Source organism: Lepidochelys kempii, chromosome 20 (assembly GCF_965140265.1).
Source record: "Lepidochelys kempii isolate rLepKem1 chromosome 20, rLepKem1.hap2, whole genome shotgun sequence".
Lineage (NCBI taxonomy): Eukaryota > Metazoa > Chordata > Testudines > Cheloniidae > Lepidochelys > Lepidochelys kempii.
Window position 1 is genome coordinate 23,721,146 of NC_133275.1, and position 20,717 is coordinate 23,741,862.

General features: G+C 50.8%; 1 long non-coding RNA gene across 2 annotated transcripts in view; it reads right to left on the bottom strand.

Annotated features, from left to right (window-relative positions):
• Window positions 1-18,069: 18,069 nt before the first annotated feature.
• LOC140900735 (uncharacterized) overlaps window positions 18,070-20,717 on the bottom strand; it is a 37,184-nt gene continuing 34,536 nt past the window's right edge. The window contains exons 3-4 of one of the 2 annotated variants that reach the window (XR_012155709.1): window positions 20,492-20,677; window positions 18,070-20,418 (exon numbers count right to left, since the gene is read on the bottom strand). This is a non-coding gene — a long non-coding RNA (uncharacterized lncRNA). Of the gene's footprint in view, window positions 20,678-20,717 lie in introns of both variants that reach the window. The other variant, XR_012155708.1, reaches the window with a different exon arrangement.

A 20,717-nucleotide genomic window follows, 5' to 3' on the forward strand; every position in this document is an offset into this window, starting at 1 on the left:
GGGAAAGTGATGCCTACATACACAGTTTGCAAAATGCTATAACAATCCTTGAATACAGACCCTGTAGGGATGGCAAGAATGCTTTAGGGGCTTGCACAAGCTGTCTAGACTACAGGGATTGCTGGGATCATCCTTCGCTGAGAGGCAGCCACCTCTGGGATGGAACCTGCAGCTATTTAACAAGGACCAACTCTAAGCAAGAGTTTAGGACAGGAAGTAAAGAATCCTGTATCCAGCTGAAAGTGCAACAGGGTGATTTAGTAAGGTATAATGGAATTTAACCTATCTGAGCAACCCAGCAGCTGTTTGCCTTTTGAGTGAGCAAAGGGAAGATTTAAGGGCATTATGCCCTGAGCAATTATTATTTGTTTATGGTAGCACCTAGGGATCTCCGTCATGGACCAGGACTTGATTGTACATTATATATTAGGTGTACTAGTGTAGCGCCCAGGACCCGCAGTCATCGCCCAGGATCCCTTTGTGCTAAGGGCTGCACAAACAGAACAAAAAGGCAGTCTCTGCCCCCAAAAACTTCCAATTTAATTCAACTTCCCCTGCAACTTGTTTGCTCTTAAGGCAAAGCTGGATTGTCATCATGTCACAGGGAATGAGGCAAAATCCCAAACAATCTCCATTCATTTAATGGGACCTTCTTTTTTTAAAACTAGGCTCCTTCAGGACTTTGGGAAGGCTAAGACGTTTTATTCCCCACCTCGCATATCTGACTTGAGCCAGCAAAGATGCTGTTCCAGTCCAGTCCTCACCCCAAAATATCCCAGCCTCTCACCCCTAGAATAGAGAAACACTGATCCAAACCTCCAGAGTTACTGGTGCTGGAGAATATATGACCCCACTCCCTGAGCGGATGTGGATTGAGAACAAGCTCTCTGAGTGTCTACAAAAGTTTCCCCCCTCCCCACCCCCCCGCTCTCCTGCTGGTAATGGCTCACCTTAAGTGATCACTCTGGTTACAGTGTGTATGGTGACACCCATTGGTTCATGTTCTCTATGGATATAAGTCTCCCCACTGTATTTTCCACTGAATGCGTCCGATGAAGTGAGCTGTAGCTCACGAAAGCTTCTGCTCAAATAAATGGGTTAGTCTCTAAGGTGCCACAAGTCCTCCTGTTCTTTTTGCGAATACAGAAGAACACGGCTGCTCCTCTGAAACCTGTCAGCTTTATCTGACTCAGACACCTGTTCTGGTCCCCACCCAAATTATTCCAGTTTCCACCAGCCCCCAACTGCCCTACCTTTAGTCTGAGACCCCCCCCGCCATGTGCAGCCCCCAACTTTTCCTATACCCCTCCCCCCACAACCACATCTGGAACGGCTCATTGATACTGTACTAATTCCCCAGCCTGTTCTAAGCAGATCATAGCATCACAGAACTGGAAGGGACCTCCAGAGGTCATCTAGCCCAGTCCCCGGCACTCTTGGCATGATGCTCTAGCCCTCCTCCCCCTCCAAGTCTGAGGCCAGCTGTGTAGAGGATGCTGTCCTAGAACCTCCCAGTCTGGTTTAGATCCTCCCTCAACTATGCCCTTCTACTCTAAAGCACCTCATCTAAGGGAGCAGAGAAGAGCTGTTCTAGACTCGCTCGCTCTTCTAGAACCCAAGTTCGAGACCTCTCTGGGCCAAGGTCCTAGTCCGAGTCCTAGGCTCCCCCCTGTGCTAGAATCTCCGGTCTAAGACTGGGCGAGCAGCCACATTGTTCTAGAGCCCACCCTGTTCTGGACACCACCCCCCGCTCTAGAGCCCACCCCCGCTCTAGAGCCCGCGCCGCCGGCCCCAGCTGCCGGGCTATTAGGAGGAGTTCGGCCCAGCCGGGCACCCGGCAGCGCCCCGGGTGTCTCGCTGCCCGCCCCGCCCCCGGGCCCCTCCCGGCCCCTTTCCCGGAGCTCGGGCGCCCCGGGATGGGCTCGGAGACCCGGCCCGGCCCCTGCCTGGCCCGGCCCCAGGTAACCCAGCAACGGGCCATACAAACTGGGCAAATGGGGCGAAATACAGAGGAGGTTTGGGGGCTCAGGAGAGAGATGGGGGCCAGACAGCTGGTTGAGCAGATGGGGGTGGGGGCTCAGGAGGAAGAGGGGGTGGGGTGAGGAAAAAGTGGGAATCTGGGGGTCCTGGATCTACAGGGGGGCTTGGGGGCATCAAATGCTCCCAGACGAGCGTGGCTGTGTGTTACCCTAGTGTAAACGGTGACATGAGATGTCCCTTGATTTAAGGACAGGAAGTGAAGGAGAATCCCCGTAACGGGAAGAGGGGGTGTCAGGATTGGGGGGTGCAGACTGGAGTTAACTCCCTCGTCATCCAAAAAGCCCTTTATTATTCCCAAGGCCTTCAGGGCAGCGGAAAGGTCTGGGCGACGCAGGAATAACCTATTGTCAGCCCACGAAACACGTGGCTTGTTTAGGGTGGGGAAGTTCTCCCTCCCCCAAGCCCTTTAATACCAGAGTGGGCAGTTAACATGTCAGGTTAATACAGGTGAGGAAACTGAGGCACAGAAAGGGGCAGATCCCCATGACAAACGGGATTGGATTAGAATTCACCACACCGAAGCGGCACGGTTTTTATGCAGTGCCACACCGCCGGTACCAGCATGAAGGTGCTGATTCGGGGAGGGAAGAGGACCGAGCTATACCGGTACAAGGCACCTTTATGCTGATATTACGGCATCCGCACGAGGGGCACTGGTGTAGCTACATCGGTAAGAATCACCCCCCTGATCAAAATGACCCCACACTTTTATAAACACTGGGAAGACCAAGCCTACACCGTTAATCCAGAGCACAGGACCATAGGACTGGCAGGGACCTCCTGGGTCACCAAGCCCAGTGCCAGCTATCCGATAATCCCATTCAGGAATGTATCAAGCAGACATCTGAGCACACAGCCCTTTGCTGCTAGGTGAGGAAAGGACGTGGGTAGCAATCGTGTGGGCTGGAGTCTGTTCTGGTGTGGGGCTCCCCTTGGAAATTGGCGGAACTGTCCCGCCGTGTGATTTTTAACATCGAGGTAGCTATCTCAGTGTAAGATCCTGATGCAGGTAAGGCAGAGATGTAGCAAGTTGTGGTCACACCTGTATCCCCATCTGGAGTTTAGACCATAACTTGCGTGGAGCTTAAAAACAACAAGAGACTTTGCTAGAAGATAGCCACCCACTAGCCACCCACTACATGTACCCCTGGGGGTACTCAGAGGTCTTCCAAGGGGTACTCAACTCATCTAGATCGGTGTTTCTTGACAAGGGGCTTGCAGCCCCAAGGATGGTCCTGGGAGTGGTTTAGGGGATCACCATAGGGGCCCCCATGCAGCTAAGTTACATGCTTCAGCCCTGAGTGTCAGGGCTTGGTCTTCAGACAAGGCTCAGAAGTGAAAAACAGGGTCAGTATCACGCTGAAATGTAAGTATAATACTGATATTCCAAAGGATTTGTTTTATAATTATATGATAAAAATGAGCAAGCAAGCCACTGTTCAGTAACAGTGTGGCTGAGACACTTTGGTATATTTATGTCTGATTTTGTAAGCAAATCATTTTTAAGTGAGGTGAAACTGGGGGCACTCAAGGCAAATCAGATTCCTGAGCGGGGTACAAATCATCTGGAAAGGTGGAGAGCCATTGCGCTAGACAATTTCCCTCCTATTGCTAGAGCTCCCCTGGATTCCCGCACCGGATCAGAATCCAGCCCACTCCCAACACAGATGAAGAGAGAAGGGGCCGTGTGGATTCTTTTCTCCGCTCCGCTGTCCGTTGCACCAGGAAATTCAGGCCTTGGAGACACCAGGTGGCCCAAAGGAGATCAGAATCTCTCCTACTGTCTCCAAAGCTGCACATGCTGAATGAGACATGCCTAGCTGTGGCAGCCATGTGCTTTCCAACCAGAGGGGTGTTTGCTTGCTGCGTTGTGGTACAACACCCTGTTGCCAGTACAGCCGTCCACTCCATTGTCTGCCTGTGCCTTCCCCCAGCAGAAGATTAGGGAAAACCCAGGAATTCCCCTCTGCTTTTGTCAGCCCATAGGTAACAGACCGTCTCTGGCTTGCGTCAGACCCTGGTGGAGGCCAGATTTGCTTTCCTGTGATAAGCGGGGCCGCACACACACACACCAGGCTAGTATCTCCATAGCAACGCTACACACAGACATTAAACAGTGTTTTACTCCGGAAGTCGGCAAAGCCGCAGGACGTCACGGTGGTTAGTCCAGCTATGTGAGGCTGATAACATAACACTTAATTCAGTGCAGGTTGCCCATAGGGGCAGAAGCTGAGAGATTTTCTCTCTCGATGCAAATCTCTGTAATTTGAGCAGCCTTCGACCCCCCCCCCCCCACACACACACACTGTTTTTTTTCTGCCATAGCAACAGGCCGCTTTATTGACTGCGGGTATCCCCGCGTTGTCCATCATGCAAGGGTCTTTCCCGGAGTCCCAGACACAAAGTAACCAAGAGCCCAGAAACAATAAGTCACACACACTCACGTATAATCCGGAGAGCTGAAAATACTTCAGACATTGGGTAACTGGGCCTTGCTACCCCTCCCATCGCCTTTGAGGGAAAAGTTATTAAACTCTTTGTATAAAGGGGGAAACTGAGGCACAGTGAGACAAAGGAATAGCTCAAGTTCGCATGGTGAGCCAGTGACTGAGTTTGAGTCCTGACTGCAAATCCTCTGCTCCAACCACTGGACAACACTCTCCTCCCAGAGCTGGGAATAGAACCCAAGAGTCCTGAATCCCCCCCTCCCCCACACACCTAGGAGGCTCCAAGTCTCCCCACTTTGGTGTTGGGAGGTGCTGGTCTAAATCAGCCACCGACTTGCCACTGGAGCCAATGGGGCCCAATCCCCAGCTGGCGTAACTTCACACGACTCTGGAAGTCAATGGAGTGCGGCTAATTTTCACCAGCTGAGGCCCTGGCCCAGAAGGCAGAGCGTTACCTCTCAGCGGTGCCACTCGCCGTGGGCTGTGTCGGGAGTTGGCACACCCTGCTTCAGCCTCACGCGGTTCTAGTGAGTCAGCATGCCTGGGATGGGCACTGCTGTCTGGCCGTGCCACGGGGGGTCTCTGTCACTCAGAGCCAAGGGGAACTGGCTAGTCGGGCCATGGCTTGGTTCCGCAACTGGGGAGCGCACCCAGGCACTGAGTCATCGTGAGCCCTGGGCACTGGGTTTAATACGGACTCGGAGAAGAGCACCTCTGACTGAGTTACCCACACCGATGCCTGCACCACTGCCCCCCCCCAGCATCCCATTGGGGTCACCCCTGACTGCCAGGGGAGAGCCCCCCCTACTGACCCCCCACCCTGCTCCCTGCAGCACAGCGCCCCCCAGCACCATGCTGGGGCACGGAGGTCAGCACTGCTGAGTTGCCCACATTGCTGTCTGCAGCACCCTGAGATTTCTTTGGTAGCCGCCCATCCAAGGAGCAACCCACGCCGATGCTGCTGAAACAAGCGCAGCCCCATGTAGGTACAGAAAGAGTTTCACTGTATTTTAAAAATCTTTTTGCCTATGGGGAATAATTATTTAATTTCTTTTCAAGTAGCACTTTGGGTAGTCAGTGAAGTAGAAGAGAGTCTAGCTACCTTCTTTCTTTCTTTCTTTCTTTCTTTCTTTCTTTCTTTCTTTCTTTCTTTCTTTCTTTCTTCATAAATTCCAAGACCAGAAGGGACCTCTGTGATCATCTAAGCTGACCTCCTGTGTAACACAGGCCAGAGAACTGCCCTCCACAAATTCCTAAAGCAGAGCTTTTAAAAGAAAACATCCAATTTTGTTTTTAAAATGACCAGTGAGGGAAAAGCCACCACAACCCTTGGTAAATTGTTCCAGTGGTTAATTACCCTCTCTGTTAAAATTCTGCCTATCTACCCATTCTCCCCTCCCCTCCCCGTGCACACCTTTCTCTCCCTCTCACTGAGATAGGGTACTTATTCCCAGAGTGTCTGTCTGCCCCATGGTTCCTACAAGAAACAAATGCCCATATTTGCCAACCCTTCCCAACTGCCCCAGCCTGGCCCAGGAGGGGTTAACCAATGGCTCGTGCTGTGTGCTGTGCTCTGGCTGAATATTGCAACCTCACCACCTCGGTACTGGCTGGCGTCACAGCGGGTCACCATGGAGATGCTTGGAAGTTCCTAAATACAATTATTGTGAGGTTTTAAATTTCCTCCATGCTCAGAATGAGGCTAAACAATAGCAGGATAGAAACAATGTGCCTGGTGCATCCCAGCGTGGGGACCAGCATTGGCTCTCACGCACACACCCTCGGCGTGCTACCCCCTCGGTCCCACACTGCCTCTCCATCACACTCTCTTGTGCAACACACTCGCCCACACTTTTCTCTCATGCCCTTTTCACTTTCTGTATCTCACTTTCTTTTTCCTTTTAATCCTCCTTTTGGTCTGTGTTTGTACAGCGTTTAGCACAAGTCGGTCCTGGTTCGTAGGCGCTACCATAATGCACCTAATTGATAATGGACAGCCGCCCTCACTCGTTGCATGGATTCACAGCAATGAATTCATATGCGCTGGTGCAAATGACTGCTCACGGGGCGGAGAGACAATGACCCAGGCCCTGTCCCACATACAGAACTCCCTACAAACCCTGCTCTATAACCGCGGGTTCTGGGAGGTGGCTTTGTAGCACAGATGACTGGCGAGCATGTGTAAGAGCTTTTCACAAGCTAGTGACTCACTCCTCCGCTGGATGATGGGGCATGGGCCTCTTCCTTAGTTTTGCTTTTGTTTGGTATCCCTGCACCATGTTGTCATGTTCCACGCTCCAAATTTCTCCCTGAAATGCGGGCTGGAGCAGACCCACAATGAGGGCAAATGATGTTTCTGTCCAAACCCACAAAGCTCGGGAGAAATGTGACCTTAGTGTTTAAAAATAAACCCAGGCAGCATGACCAGGATATAGGGCCGGGAGGGTTTTTTTGTTTTTTTCCCCCTTTCCTTTCTCCTCCTCAGGGCTCTACCTAGACAATCACAGACTGTGGCAGCCCATCCAGCTGTGTCCATTCCCCATCGCCTGGCCCAAAACATCTGGATTGCTCCAGAATGCTCACTTCCTGTTGGCGCCCAGACGATGAAAGCTGGAGGTAAAAATAAAATTAGTCCTTTGGAAAAGCTAAAGCAGGCAAACCACATTCTCTCAAGTGCCTCCAACTTCTCAGCACAGACATTTGGTATCAGTTAGGACAGACTTTTTTTTTCCAGTTACTAATTTTAAATGTACACACGCCGCACTCGGATACACACAAAGAACATTCATACACACGCACTGCGTTCAAATAGTTACACACCCATGCTATATGCAAACGCCCACAAATGTTCCTTCAAAACGCTATTCAAACACATGTACAGATAGGCTGCATGTACACCCAGACACTCAAATGCACCCACGGATGCTGCATTCTCCCTCTCTCTTTCACACACACACACACATGTACACAGAGGTAGAGCGGAGCTGAGTTTTAATTTAAAAGACTCAAGCGGGGAATCTGTCAGTGATTATCCCTGAGTGTGACAATCTGGGTGAGAAATCAGCAGAAGGCACGAATACTAGTACTTTGGGGGCAAATTTACAGCCGAGTGGCTGCCTGCATGTTTCTATCCAAAGATCGCACAAGCACGGGGATTAAGAAGGGGAAACTGAAGCACAAAGCGAGGTGGTCATTTTCCCAAGTTCACACGTGTTGAATCAGGATAACAAGCAAGTCGCCCAACTCTTACCGCCACCTTCGGCCAGGTTACGGTGTCTCGCCAGGCGAGCATAAAATGCTTTGGACCATGTTCGTACGTGGTTATGGCTCCTTTGAGTCTAAAGGAACTCCCAAAGCACTTTAAAAAACTGCTAGTGATCACTTTGCTTTGCCATGGACACCTAGGCACCTCTAGGGTGGGACACCGCTCTGTGCTGTTTGATTGCTGACCATCCAGACCATAGGTGGCTTCACTATAGGGGTTTACCTATGGATCAGCATCTTTCAAGATGAAACACACTAAACAACTGGAAGAGATTATTCAAGTCAGCTGAGAGGGCCTCAGAGGCAGTGTATTCTAGTGGTTAGAGAAGGTGGAACTGGGTGTCAGGACTCCTGGGTTATATTCCCAGCTCTGGAAGGGGACTGCAGTCTAGTGGCTAGAGGCTGTGGGAGCTGGGAGTCAGGACTCCTGGGTTCTACTCCTCACTCTGGGAAGTAAGTGGGGTCTACTGATTGGAGTGGGGCAGGGGGGTGGCGGAGAGCCCTGACTCCTAGGTTCTATTCCTGGCTGTGGGAGGGGAATGGGATCTAGTGGTTAAAGCAGACAGTGAGGAGACTTAGGATGCATTCCCAGTTCCAGGAAGGAATGCTGATCGATGGCTAGTGGAGTAGGGATAAAAGCCAGGACTCCTGGGTTTCCTTCTTGTCTCTAGCAGGAAGTGTTGCCTAGGATTGAAAGCACAGGACAGGAGAGCTGGGGCCAGATGTACGTCAGCATAGCTCCGTTAAAGCCAATGGCACTAGGCCCATTTGCACCAGCTGAGGACCTAGATCCCGCATTCCACTGGCAGCTGTGCCACTCACTCACTGGGTTCTGGGGGACCCGCTCTGTGCCTCAGTTTCCTCTTCTGTAAAATGGTGGAAGGGGCTGGGGGAAGGTGGTGGTGACATTCCTCCATCTCGTGGCAGTGGGGGGAGGGTGCAGCGAGGGCTTGCAGTTGATCAGTGACTGCAAAGCTCTCCCCCCTCCACAGAGAGGGCAAAGGAATCTGACCAAGATCCAGTCAACTTGCCCTTAACACAAGGCAGACATGTGCTGAACATGCATCCCACACGCATGTGCACACACTGGCAGTTTCTACTGGAGACACAGATTTTCCAAAGCAACTGCCTCACTCCCCTGGCACTCCCCTTCCCGTAAACAACTTCATTGCAGGCCGGTGGTGAAAAGGAGCTTTAATTGCTCTGGCATCATCGCCGGTCTGAGGACGCTGGCTGGATTTAGCCCCAGCAGCAGCGGCTCTCCAAGATATTTCAGCAACCAGGGCCTGATTATGAGTTTAAAATCCCCTTTTCAAGTGCTGTGCAGACCTCCATTAAGCTTTAATTTAAAATCCCTGTCTGGCCCCCTCCTCCTGCCTCTCTATAAATACAGGGTTGCTATAAACTGAAGTCTCATGGACTGTTGTTTTCTCTTCTGTGGAAGGTTTATTTTTTGCATTTGATCTTCCTGGGTGGACTGGGCTTTACTTCCCATCGAACCGCGCTGATCACTCTTCGAAAGAGAGATTCCGGCACAAAGGGATAGGACTCCTGGGTTCTATGCCCAGCTCCAGGGGGTCGAGAAGTCAGAGAGGAAGGGACTGGGAGTCAGGACTCCTGCATTTTATTCCAGAATTTGGGAAGAAGTGTGGTCCAGTGGGTAGAACAGAAGAATGAGGGGCAGGACTCCTGGGCTCTGTTCTGAACTCTTAAACAGTGTGTGGTCCACAGCAGGGATTGAGGGAATAGGAGTCAGTGCTCCTGTCCTCTCTCTACCCACAGCTCTGGGAGAGGAACATGGTCAAAAAAATAGTGCAAGGGACTTCAGGAGATCTGTGTTCTGTTCCCAGCTCCGCCACTGTCTCATCTTTGGGAAGGACACATTACTTGTTGTGCCTCAGTTTCCCCACTGATAACACATGGATGCTAATACTTCCAGCCTCCCCGGGGGACCATCCAGGCTACATTAATTAATGTAAATACTCTCCCACAGGCGCTGTTGCCGGTATTTCAGAGAAGTCACTGGGGACCCTGCCTGTGCTATATTAACTCTTAAAACGCTGGCATCCTTCCAGCCTGGCAGCCAAATGAATACTTAGGAGGACGTCTGCCTGTCTATATATCTAATCTCTCCAGAGACTCGTCTAGTGGCTAAAGTGCAGGAGACAGCCAGTCACGAGGCCCAGCATCTATTCCTGGTCCTGAGATTGACTCCATGGGTGACCTTGGGCCAGTCCCTTCCCTTCCCTCTGCCTCAGTTTCCCCCCTCAGTGTAAAATGGGGAGGATCTTGACCTATCCCCCACTGGGCGGCAGGGAGATGGTGAGGCTGAATTTATTAGTGATTGCAAAGGGTATGGAGATCTTCAGAGGGGAGTTGGTGGAAAGGCCAAATACTTGGCCCTTAGCATTCTCCCCTGCACTACCGGGGTCAATAGGAATTTTGCCATCAGCTTCAATAGGAGCTTAGAGGGCAGCTACCTTTCTGGGATTTCAAAGTGCTCCAGAAATAGCAATGGGGCTGAGCAAGGGGTGGGGAGGGGATGGCCTTGTGGTTATAGGGCACTGGACTAGGACCCAGTCAATATAGCTTCTAGTCCTGGGTCTGCCACTGATTTCCTGGGTAACCTTGGGCATGTCACTTTGTCTCTCTGGGTCTCAGTTCCCCAATCTACAAAAGGAGGAGGAGGATCCTTCATGTTTCTGACTCCTGTCTAGTTAGTCTGGGGCCGTGACAGTCTCTCACTATGTGTCTGCGCAGTATGGGGCCCTAATCCCAGTCTGGGCAGTACATGGTACAGTGCGGGCCCTGATCTCACATGGGGCCTCCGGGTGCTACTGTAATGTAATAGCAGCAGCATAGCAGCCTGCTAGGAAGCAGGGAGGCTATATGGGGAAACTGAGGCAGAGAGCGGGGAAGTGACTTGCCAAGGTCACAAAGCAAATTGGGGGCAGAGCCATGAACAGAACTCAGGCACTCTGTCACCCAGTCCTGTACCAAAACCACAAGCCACCGTTCCTTCCTTATATGTTGTGTTTGTACAGCACCCACCACAACAGGGTCCTGGTCCAAGTGCTTCCACAATACATCTGCTATATGATGGACAGTGCCCAGCTCACTAGGGTCCCGGTCCATCTGATTAATAAGAAGATACATTCACCTCTACTGGTGCAGGGTAGGGTGAAAAGGAAACTAGGGTGTTCAGGGCACTAAGTGATTACAGAGGGAACAGGAAGACAGGGACAGTCCCACAGTTATCCCGGCCTTTCGCAGTGTTTGAGGCTGTCACGTGACTGAATTATTAAAGCCCCAAATGGTGTCAGCATCCCTGTTCTAAATGGATTTTGAATGCAAGGGAGATATAGTCACTGCAGACACGGGCGTGGCAGGAAAGGGCCAGGAGCCAACGGAGCTATTTCTGTATTAAACACGTATATATTTTAAATCCCTTGTGTCTTTCACGCAGAGCCACAGGAATCAGATAGCCCCAGGACTGGATAGAGAGCTAAGTCCCATACCCAGGGCCCCAGCACCTGGAGTTGCATGGTGAGATCTGAATCTCAGTTTTCACTACAAAACCTCCATGTATTTCTAGCCCTCCTGGGTACAAAGCAAAGCTGTATAATGCGAACTGAGGGGACGCAACGCCTGCGTGAGCCTGTGACATTTGCTCCACGATGTGGGAACTGTCCTGTTCATCTTCACCTGCTGGCAACCTAAGGGCTGTGAGGCCCCAGAATTGGGGGGGCAGCTGTCCTAGGGGAAGCCTAGGGTTGAGCTCTGGACAGCCCCAGAGGTTGCAGGAGGCCTTTCTGAGCTGGTGCTACTCTGAATTTGATTGTTTTTAGGCCTTTGGAGCTATGGTTTCAGGTTCTCTGTAGCCTCGGGCAGGCATTGGTTACACTCAGATCACACCCTGCTATTTGGACACCTGGTTTCCATTCATTTGAATGGGAGCCAGTAATCCAAATCCCTTAATCCACTTTGAAATCCTCAACCCAATCCATGTTGCAGCCCCGTGCCCGCCAACCTGCTTTGTCGGCACCACAAGGCTGCGGAACTCATTGCCACAACACGCCAGGCACTCACCAGAATTCCAAAACAGCGGAGCCATTTTTGTGGGTAACGAGAATATCCAGCGTTGGTATAATAAGGGTTCAATAAATAACCAGGTACATTCTCCTGCAGGAGGGCCCCGGGCAATGGCTATACTTGGTGTCCCTAGCGCTGGCCCTGGCTTTTGTACGCAGAAAAAGTTGTCATGGCACAGGTGAGCCGTGTGGTTTTTACAGTGTGTGTGTGTGGGGGGGGGGGCTCAGAAAGAGGTTGAGAACCCCTGCTGTAACCAATGAGATGAAGGAGAACCCCTGCTGTAACCAATGAGATGAAGGAGAACCCCTGCTGTAACCAATGAGATGAAGGAGAATCCCTGCTGTAACCAATGAGATGAAGGAGAACCTCTGCTGTAACCAATGAGATGAAGGAGAACCCCTGCTGTAACCAATGAGATGAAGGTTCAGTTTTCCCACCTGCTTCTTTCCGTGTTTCCTGTGCTTTCCTCTGACGCATCTCGTGCCGGCCTATCAGGCGAGATGGGCCGTGGGGCTCTGATCTAGTCTGGCAGCGCCTGTGTGCCAGGCCCTCACGCTGGGTAGACACAGACACATGCCACTGACTATAGCGTATCACTCCACCCCCACATGTGTGTTACAGGGCCCCCAATCCACAGAAGAGATGAGTGCATTACAGCCCTAGCTACAACGCATCACTGCTTTAGCTCAAGCTTTTAGCTCTGCAGGTCTCCAGTTCAATCGCTGGCGGCAGCCAAGAGGGCAGCCATAAAGTGGGGATAATACTGCCCTCAGAGTCAGCTCTCCTGACTCCAGTCCACTGCTCTCACTTCTAGGCCTGAGGGAAAGCAGACTTGCCCTTTCAATCTGTTGATCACCTAGAAAACCAGAGCAGCGCTGCCAACTATCACAGTATGCGGTGTGTCTCAAAGCCCCAGCTCCTGGAGCCAGGTGATGACTTAGAATCTCAGCTTTCATTTAAAAAAAAAAAGGGCCCATTTCTAGTCCTTGTAATCATTCTCGTGGCTCTTCTCTGAGCCCTCTCCAGTTGATCAACATCCTCTTTGAATTATGCCGTGCCGGCAGTGGTCACACCAGAGCCAAGGGAGCATAATCTCCCTCCTGCTGATTATCCACCAGGACGCCAGAGACCTTTCCAGAGTCACTGCTACCCAGGATCAGGCCTTGAGGAAAATTAGAAGCCTGGAAAATAATTTACCTGGCTTCATTTTTATTTGTACTGACAGAGTGAGGGGCTGGCGGGTTTAAAGAGATGCAGCTGCTGCTGTTCTTTGGGGGCAATAAAAATTAATGAGTCGGCCGCATCCGGGACCTCCGGCGTGCTGGGGGAGCCGCTGCTTGGGCTGTGATGAGGGCAAGACAAGGGTTAATCAGGGAGGTGGGGAAGGGAGCAAGACCTTTCTCAGGAAAAGAGAGGAATCTGAAAGGGGGGATTGGAGCATTTACAACCTCTGGTCTCTTCAGTCTCGGCTAGTAAAACAGAACGCCCCTAGAAAGGAGGTGTAGGTAACTATGGCCACATGTAGTATGCAAGAAGGTTGAGTTGGGAAGGGGGTTGGCTGCTTTCAGGAGTTCTTGCTATGGGCCCTTTGTCCCTGGATGACTACTTCCTGGTGACCTGCAGCCTACCAAGACTGCTGGGGGGGGTCTCATCAAATGGGGAATGAGGAGTGTTCTTTGTGCGTTTCTCCTGGCCAGGAGTCCTTGTCCAGCCCAAGAGGGACCATGGGGCTGAGATCTCAGGTGTTCATGTAGCCCAGGGCCTAGGGAAGAGAGCCAGGGATCCCATGGCACTCACGGGTGGAGGTCCCAGGACAGGGCTATATGGATTTGGGAGGAGGTATATCCTAGGGAACGGTTTCAAGCCCCAGTACGCTGGCTTTTGCACACACACATCGAAGATTGTCCCTCGCAAAGAGTTTATAATCCCCAAATGGACAAGACAGACAAAGGATGGGTGGGAGGGGAAACTGAGGCACGGAATGAGGCTATGACTGGCCCAAAGGTCAGCAGTAGATCTGGGAATGGAACCCAGGCATCCTGACTCCCAATCTGCTGCCCTATCCACTAGGCGCCACTGCTTCTGCTCAGACGCAGCTTGCAAACTCGGCACACGGAGCCGTAGTTCCCCCAAAGCCTTTGGTCTTGTGCCTTCTTCGCTCCAACTCTGACGCTCCCCCTCCTCAGCTCACACTCTGCCCAGCTGCTCCCAGCTGTAACGAAACCTGTGAACCAGAGTCCGGCCAAGGCGCTGGCTGAGAACAAGTTCTTGCCCCGCCCCCCCGTTCAGCCTGCCTCTGCGCCTTCATCCAGAGAGAGGGCCCCCGAGGTGGCTGGCAAGCGGCCCCACTCTCAGCAAAATCCCAAGGCAGAAATGTCCTTTCTAGGTAATTACTGGTAACCAGACGGCAGGGTCCTCCGAGCTGGCCCTGTGCTCAGCACACCCACACGCCCAGACGGGATGCATTCCACCGGCCTGACTCACCCGCGCAGTGTGGGGGGGGGTGGGGTGGGCGCGCGGGAATTATTGTTTTGACTATTATGGGATGTGGGCAGCTAAGCCGTGAAGGAGCCAAGGAAAGGAGATCAACGCTCTGTTTGTTCTCCATTTGCTCACACCCTGGTGTAAATCAGGAGTAACTGCACGGAAGCCAGTGGAATGTTGCTGGTGTAAAACTTGTGTATGTAAGAATGTTATCAGCCCTCCCTGCACCTTCCAGCAGACAGGCCCACAACCCTGCTCCGATTGTCCATTCACACAACCACATGCCTTCCCCCCAGGCAGGCACTTGTGAGCGTGTTCACATGCTACCACAGGCAGCCCAAACACACACATAAACACCAGTGTGTCCAGCCCCAAATGCTGCATATTGGCAAGTAAAATTCACACCAACCACACGTACGCCTAGATACAGGCACAAATAATACGCCCACATGAGGAAGCGTTCACATCCATCTATAAACTGTATGACACACTGAGTGTGATCAACACAACACACAATATTCATACACACACACACACCCCTCACTCACAACCTCAAGCATACGCAAACACAAATCATACCATTACGAGTAATACTCGCTCATAAACACACACAGCAGTCACAGTGTTACCTAGTGGGTAGAGCACTAGATTATGATTTAGGAGACCTGGATTCTATTCCTGGGTATGGGTGACCTTGGCTATGTCATTTCCTCGCTATGTGCCTCAGTTTCCCAATCTGTAAAATGGGGATAACAATACTGCTCTCCTTTATAAAACACTTTGTAACCTGTTGAAGAGCTAGGTGTTATTATTTTAATATTAACACAACAACAACACAACACACGGACTTGTGCCCACAACCACATACACAATTATATGCAACACATATTCAAATGAACACTCTCTTTGTCTCAATGCACATTCATATACGACCGCAAACAACATCCCAACATACAACTACAACACACACTCAAGCTTCATGCTCAGCCACAGAGTACTAAGCCAGGCAGTACAACAAAGGAGAAGAAGCACAAAGAACACACACAAACACTCCCCCACTCTGCAGATATTTGCACAAAACCACTAATAAGGCTCCAGCAAACCCCACACATGCACAACCATGAGATGGTGATGTGTTAATGTCTGTATGTGACCACACATCACACACACACGGAGCTATTACAATTGTGCAACTAGTAGTCAAATGTAAACCCCACCACAGCCTCAAATATTCACATGCAAGCAACATTCATAGCCAGAGTATGGCTCTCTCTCTCTCACACACACACACAGCCCTACTGAATTTGTACAATTAATATTCACATACAGTATGGCCAACCCTGAGAGTGCAAAAATCAAGAGTCAAACCTAAAGAATAATGAGATCTTTTAGAAAAACATGGGTTTCTTTGCACTCTGGTTTCTGAGCTATTTGGGTGGGCACTTGGATCACATGTTCTGGATTTTCTCCGCAGTTGCGAGGCCTAGGAACTTCCTTTTTTCCAAATGGAAGCCGAGATTCTCACCTAACCACAGGACTCTGGGATTTAAGTGAATCACCAACTATCGTGATCAAATCGTGAGAGTTGGCAACACTACAAAGAACAGCCACGCTCGGAATCCCAGATACCCAAATACAAGTTCAAATCACAGCCTTGTTCACACACCCCTCTCCTGCCCTGGAGTCTGTTTCGGAGGAGTGGGTGGAAAGTTTTGCCTGACTTGAACCTGTTAATGAGTCACTGGGCTGCTGCTGTGAGGGGCACAGATGTAGTTGCTTGCAAACATACATCCGTGGCTCACACACACATGGCCAGACAAAGGCATTCCAGATGCTACGCGGGCTCAAGCACCTTAGAAACCCAGCAGACACTGACAGATGATCATAGGCTGTCTTTAGGGATAGACTGCAGTCGTGTGTGTGTGTGAGTGTGTGTGTGTGTCCAGTTACCTTTACATTATCCCCACCCAAGAAAATTCCATAGCAATTTAACTGCCGCTGTCCCGGATCTGCGTGGGAATATGGGATGTTTTCATAACGGGCTGGATCCAAGACTTTATTCAAAGCTCCTCACTCAACAACAGCTTGACTCCATTAATACTTCCCCTGACTTCTCCTCTTTGTCCTAAACGTACATGGCTTTATCAAGGGCCTGCTGGCACGCAAGCCTGAGCTGGGGTTTAATTGGGTCCTGGCCCTGCTGGGCTGTAGCCAGATCCCCCCTGATGTGCTTAATTTTGTAGCGCAGAATAGACCTTTACTGCTGTTTTGTAACCGACTGAGTTTGTCCCAACCTGGGTGGTGAGTCCACATGCCTCTAACTCCCCGTCCTCTCTGTCCCACATTGAAATCCCGGGGCTACAAACAAGAGGAATAGTTCACTCTTTGCTAAGGGAAGGCAGGGTGTGTACTGGTTAGAGCAGGAAGGGCTGAGCTTCGGGACTCCTGGGTTCTATCCTCAGCTCTGACAGAAGCGTGGGGTCTGTTGGTCAGAGCTGGGCGACAGGACTCCTGGGTTCTACTCCCAGGGCTGGGAAGAGAGTGTAGTCTGGTGGTTAGAGCAGCAAGGAACTGGATTCTATTGATTCGAGACAGCCAGCTTCTGTTCACACAGCTCTGGGAAGGGAGTGTAGTCGAATGGGGTTGGCAGTAAGGACTCCTGGGTTCTGGGAAGGGAAGTGTGATCCAATAGTTACAATGGGGGGTGAGGAGGCCTGAGTCCTTTGTACCCCCTCCTAGCACCTCCTCAGAACCATGGGTCTCCTAGCATTACCTGGGCAGCACATTTCCTGGAATAGGCCTTCCACTGGGCCACATTTGAGTAAGGAGATTGCCTTGGAACCCCTCCATTCTCAGTCACTCACGATTGCGTGTGCAACACGCCCGCGGTCCCCCCCTCCCTCCCTCCCTGCCTCCCTTTGCTGATCAAACAACACCCAGCCTATTGCTGCCATGGAAAACAGTATTAGGAGCAGATTGTAACATCCTCTCCGCTTCTTTCAACGCACTTTGCCAGCTGGGAACAAGGGGGAGGAGCTGGAGGTTGGGCCAGGATTTTAGTTCAGGTTCAACTCCAATTTAAGTACCATAGTGAGGAGCCAGGTTTCCAGCCCAGCCCAGAGCTTGTGGTGAACTCAGCACGCAGAGTCCTGCAAAACAATCCCACCTGGTGTAAGCCTATCACCATTCTCTGGTGCCTTGGGCTTCCCACAGAATTGTTTGCTGTAGCCACCTGTCAGCAGCTGGTCTGACACGCCGAAGCTGTACTGTTTTCGCCCTCCTGGAGTGGAGGCAGTTCGATTGGTATGAAGGGGCTTATCCTGGGACAGTGTACAGCTACATTGCCATGTGGACTCAGGCATTCAAAAGAGAGTAGACCCCCCGAGCTCCTAAATCCCCGTCCAGGGCTCTATCCGCTGGGCCACCTGATTAGTTAAAGTAGAAAAACATAACCCAAAATCACTTTTGGGTGTAGATACGTCCTTACTCCCCTTCCCATGCAGGTGTCTATGGGACTTAGGGGGCTCCAGGTGCGAGCCCCAACTTCACCACTGTCTTCCTGTGTGGCCTTGGGCAAATCATTTAGTCTCTCGTGCCACAGTTCCCCCATTGGTAAAATGGAGGAAACAGACCTGCCCTGTTGTGGGGCTAAATACACTAAAGATTGTGAGGCGCTCTGATAGTATGATGACGTGCACCGACAAGTAGATGAGAATAACAACACCTTGCTTTCCTCGAGCACTTTTTATCTGTAGATCTCCAAGCACTTTCCAAAGGAGGTCAGTATCATTATTCCCATTTTACAGATGGGGAAACTGAGTCACAGGGTGGGGAAGGGATTTGATTAAGATCACCCAGCAGGGAAATAGGAGAGCTGGAAATAAAACCCAGTCTCCTTAGTCCCACTCCAGTGCTCTCTCCACTAGACCTACATCCCAAAGAAGTCATCCAACCACCAGACTTTGCTTCGCTACACCAGTGTGTTATGGCAGACTTTATCCCAGTGAGTAATAGTGGGAATACTGACTAAGGATTGAGCAAGGATCTCCAGAGTTGGCTGTCTAATAATAATAATACATTGCATTTATAGCCAGCCTTTGATCCCAAGAGAAATTAACGAGGCACTGCTGTAATTAGCAAAGTTCTGCTGTTCATTGAAGTAACTCACTTCAAAGCCTTTGTTGTGGGGGCGCTTTTAAATCTTGTTAGTCAGCCACTAGGTAATTGCTTCCCTTCTAATGGCTGCAGGTTCTAAAGGGCCCTGTGCCAGGGTTTTTACCCAGCACTAGAGTGGATCAGATTATTTGGTGCAAATGTTTAGCCCGACAAATTTGCCTCTTTCTCCACTTCGGGACTCATTCTCAAATCAGTCCAGTTTGACTATTGGTGCTGACTGGAAAAGATGGGAAATGTATGTCACCAAATGGAAGGCGCAGGGAGGAGGAAAAAAGGGAACAGAGTTGAGGGAGGAAGAGAAAAGGGGAAAAACATCAAGAAAGCAAAAAACACACCGAAAAATCAGAGTAGTCTGAACAATTTTGGGGATTGGAAAAAGGCCATTTTTTCATTAAAAAATATTGATTGAAAAATTTCAACCACTTCTAAAACTTCTCTTTTTATCTCCGAACACCCTCCCCCCATTTCTGTCCATCCATCTCCACAGCACCAACCACGTCTCTGCATCTAGCCATACAGTAGCAAAGCCAACAAATCAAAACAGGGAATTACCAGGTTTAGTAGCAGGCAGTTTGTCATTCCACTCATGCCAATTCACTGCATTTGCCACTGCACGGTAGCACCCAGAGCCCATGGCCTCACCTGAGTTCCAAGATGGCCGCTGGTGAAAGGTGTGAATGAAGCAGGACGGCGGGGTAAAGAGATGGCACCTGTGTGCAGGTAGCCAGTTGCACGGAGAGGAAGGATGGTTTTGTGGCTGAAGAACTGGCCTAAGAGTCAGACCTCCCGGGCTCTCTTTGCAGCTCAGAGAGGGAAGTGGAGTCTAGTGGTTAGAGCAGGGGGAACTGAAAGTTAGGACTCCTGGATTCTATTGCTAGCTCTGGCAGGGAAGTGTGCTCTAGTAGGAGAGGGAAAGAATTAGAGAGCAGGTGAGCAGACCTGATGCTGCATTTCACCTTCGAACCTTGGCCCTACGGGCTCTGAGGAGCTAACCACCTGCCTGCGTAGATGATAAGCCAGAAGCACAAAGCACGACTGAAGCAATCTGAACTCAGCCCTTTCTGTGCTTCACCTTGAGCCCTGCATTGCACCTGGCAGCCAGTGAGTAACCCTCGCTGGTGGGTAAAACATGCACACCCCCGCTACTGGATGTTTTCCTTATATGCATGTGGGTCAGATCCCTCGCTGGTAGAAATCAGTCACTCCAGTGGAGTCAAAGGGCCCAGATGGTGTAAATCAGCACGGTTGACTGAGTTACACAAGCTGAGGATCCAGACCTTATACAGTTAAAAGACTGCAGGGCCTTATTCTTAATTGCCACGTGAGTCATTTGCACCAGTGCATGTGAGATAGCAGCAGGTCAGAATGGCTGTGTTTTAACCTGGGAATAAGTAGTCACACACAGGGTGCCAGGCAGGGGAGCGTTGGGTCCATGAGTTTATACGCTTTAATAAATCAGCAGGGCGGAGGCTAGAGTGGAGACACTCACCTGCCCAGAGGGCTGAGAAGAGGCAGAGTTGTATACACACCCTGTCTCTCAACCAACAGCCGTTTGCTCACCCTCTGTAATGGTGGTAAAATACTACAATGAGAGCTACCTTGGGAATACCAGGGAAAGAGGGACGGATACACAGAGACGCCCATTCTAGCACTAAAGATCCAGTTATACATCTCCTACAAGTCGGGGTCTTATGAGATTCATGCACAAATCTGTTTGCAGGGTACAGCAATCGGGAGCGAATCCCGGGGTCCCAGCCAAAGCCCATCCTGGTTCCCTCGTCTTCACACGTGCGCTTCTTCCTGAGCTGCTCTGCAGCGTGGTCCTGCTCGATCCAACAGCTCACCCCCAGTGGTAGCCGCATGTCCCCAGGCAGCATGCAGCGTGTATTGCCATCCTTTGGTAGGAAAGGGGCTGCTAAAGTAAATGCGAGGTAATTATCGTCATTATAATAATCTCTAATGATCAAGGGCATGTTCAGCAGGCTCACCCGTGGGAGGCAAATCCAGGGCTTGGAACTCGCGATGAGTTTTATTATCCTGCGGCAGATACCAGAAAATTGCCTGATGCACCTTGGCTGCCTAAGGGTGAATTTGGGGAAGACCTTTTGATTCACTGAGCGAGTAGGATCCAGTCCAAGGCTAATGTTGTGTGTCAGTTTCCACCCATCAATTATCTGAGGGAGAAAGAGAAAAGCATTTCTGCCTGCTGGTGGA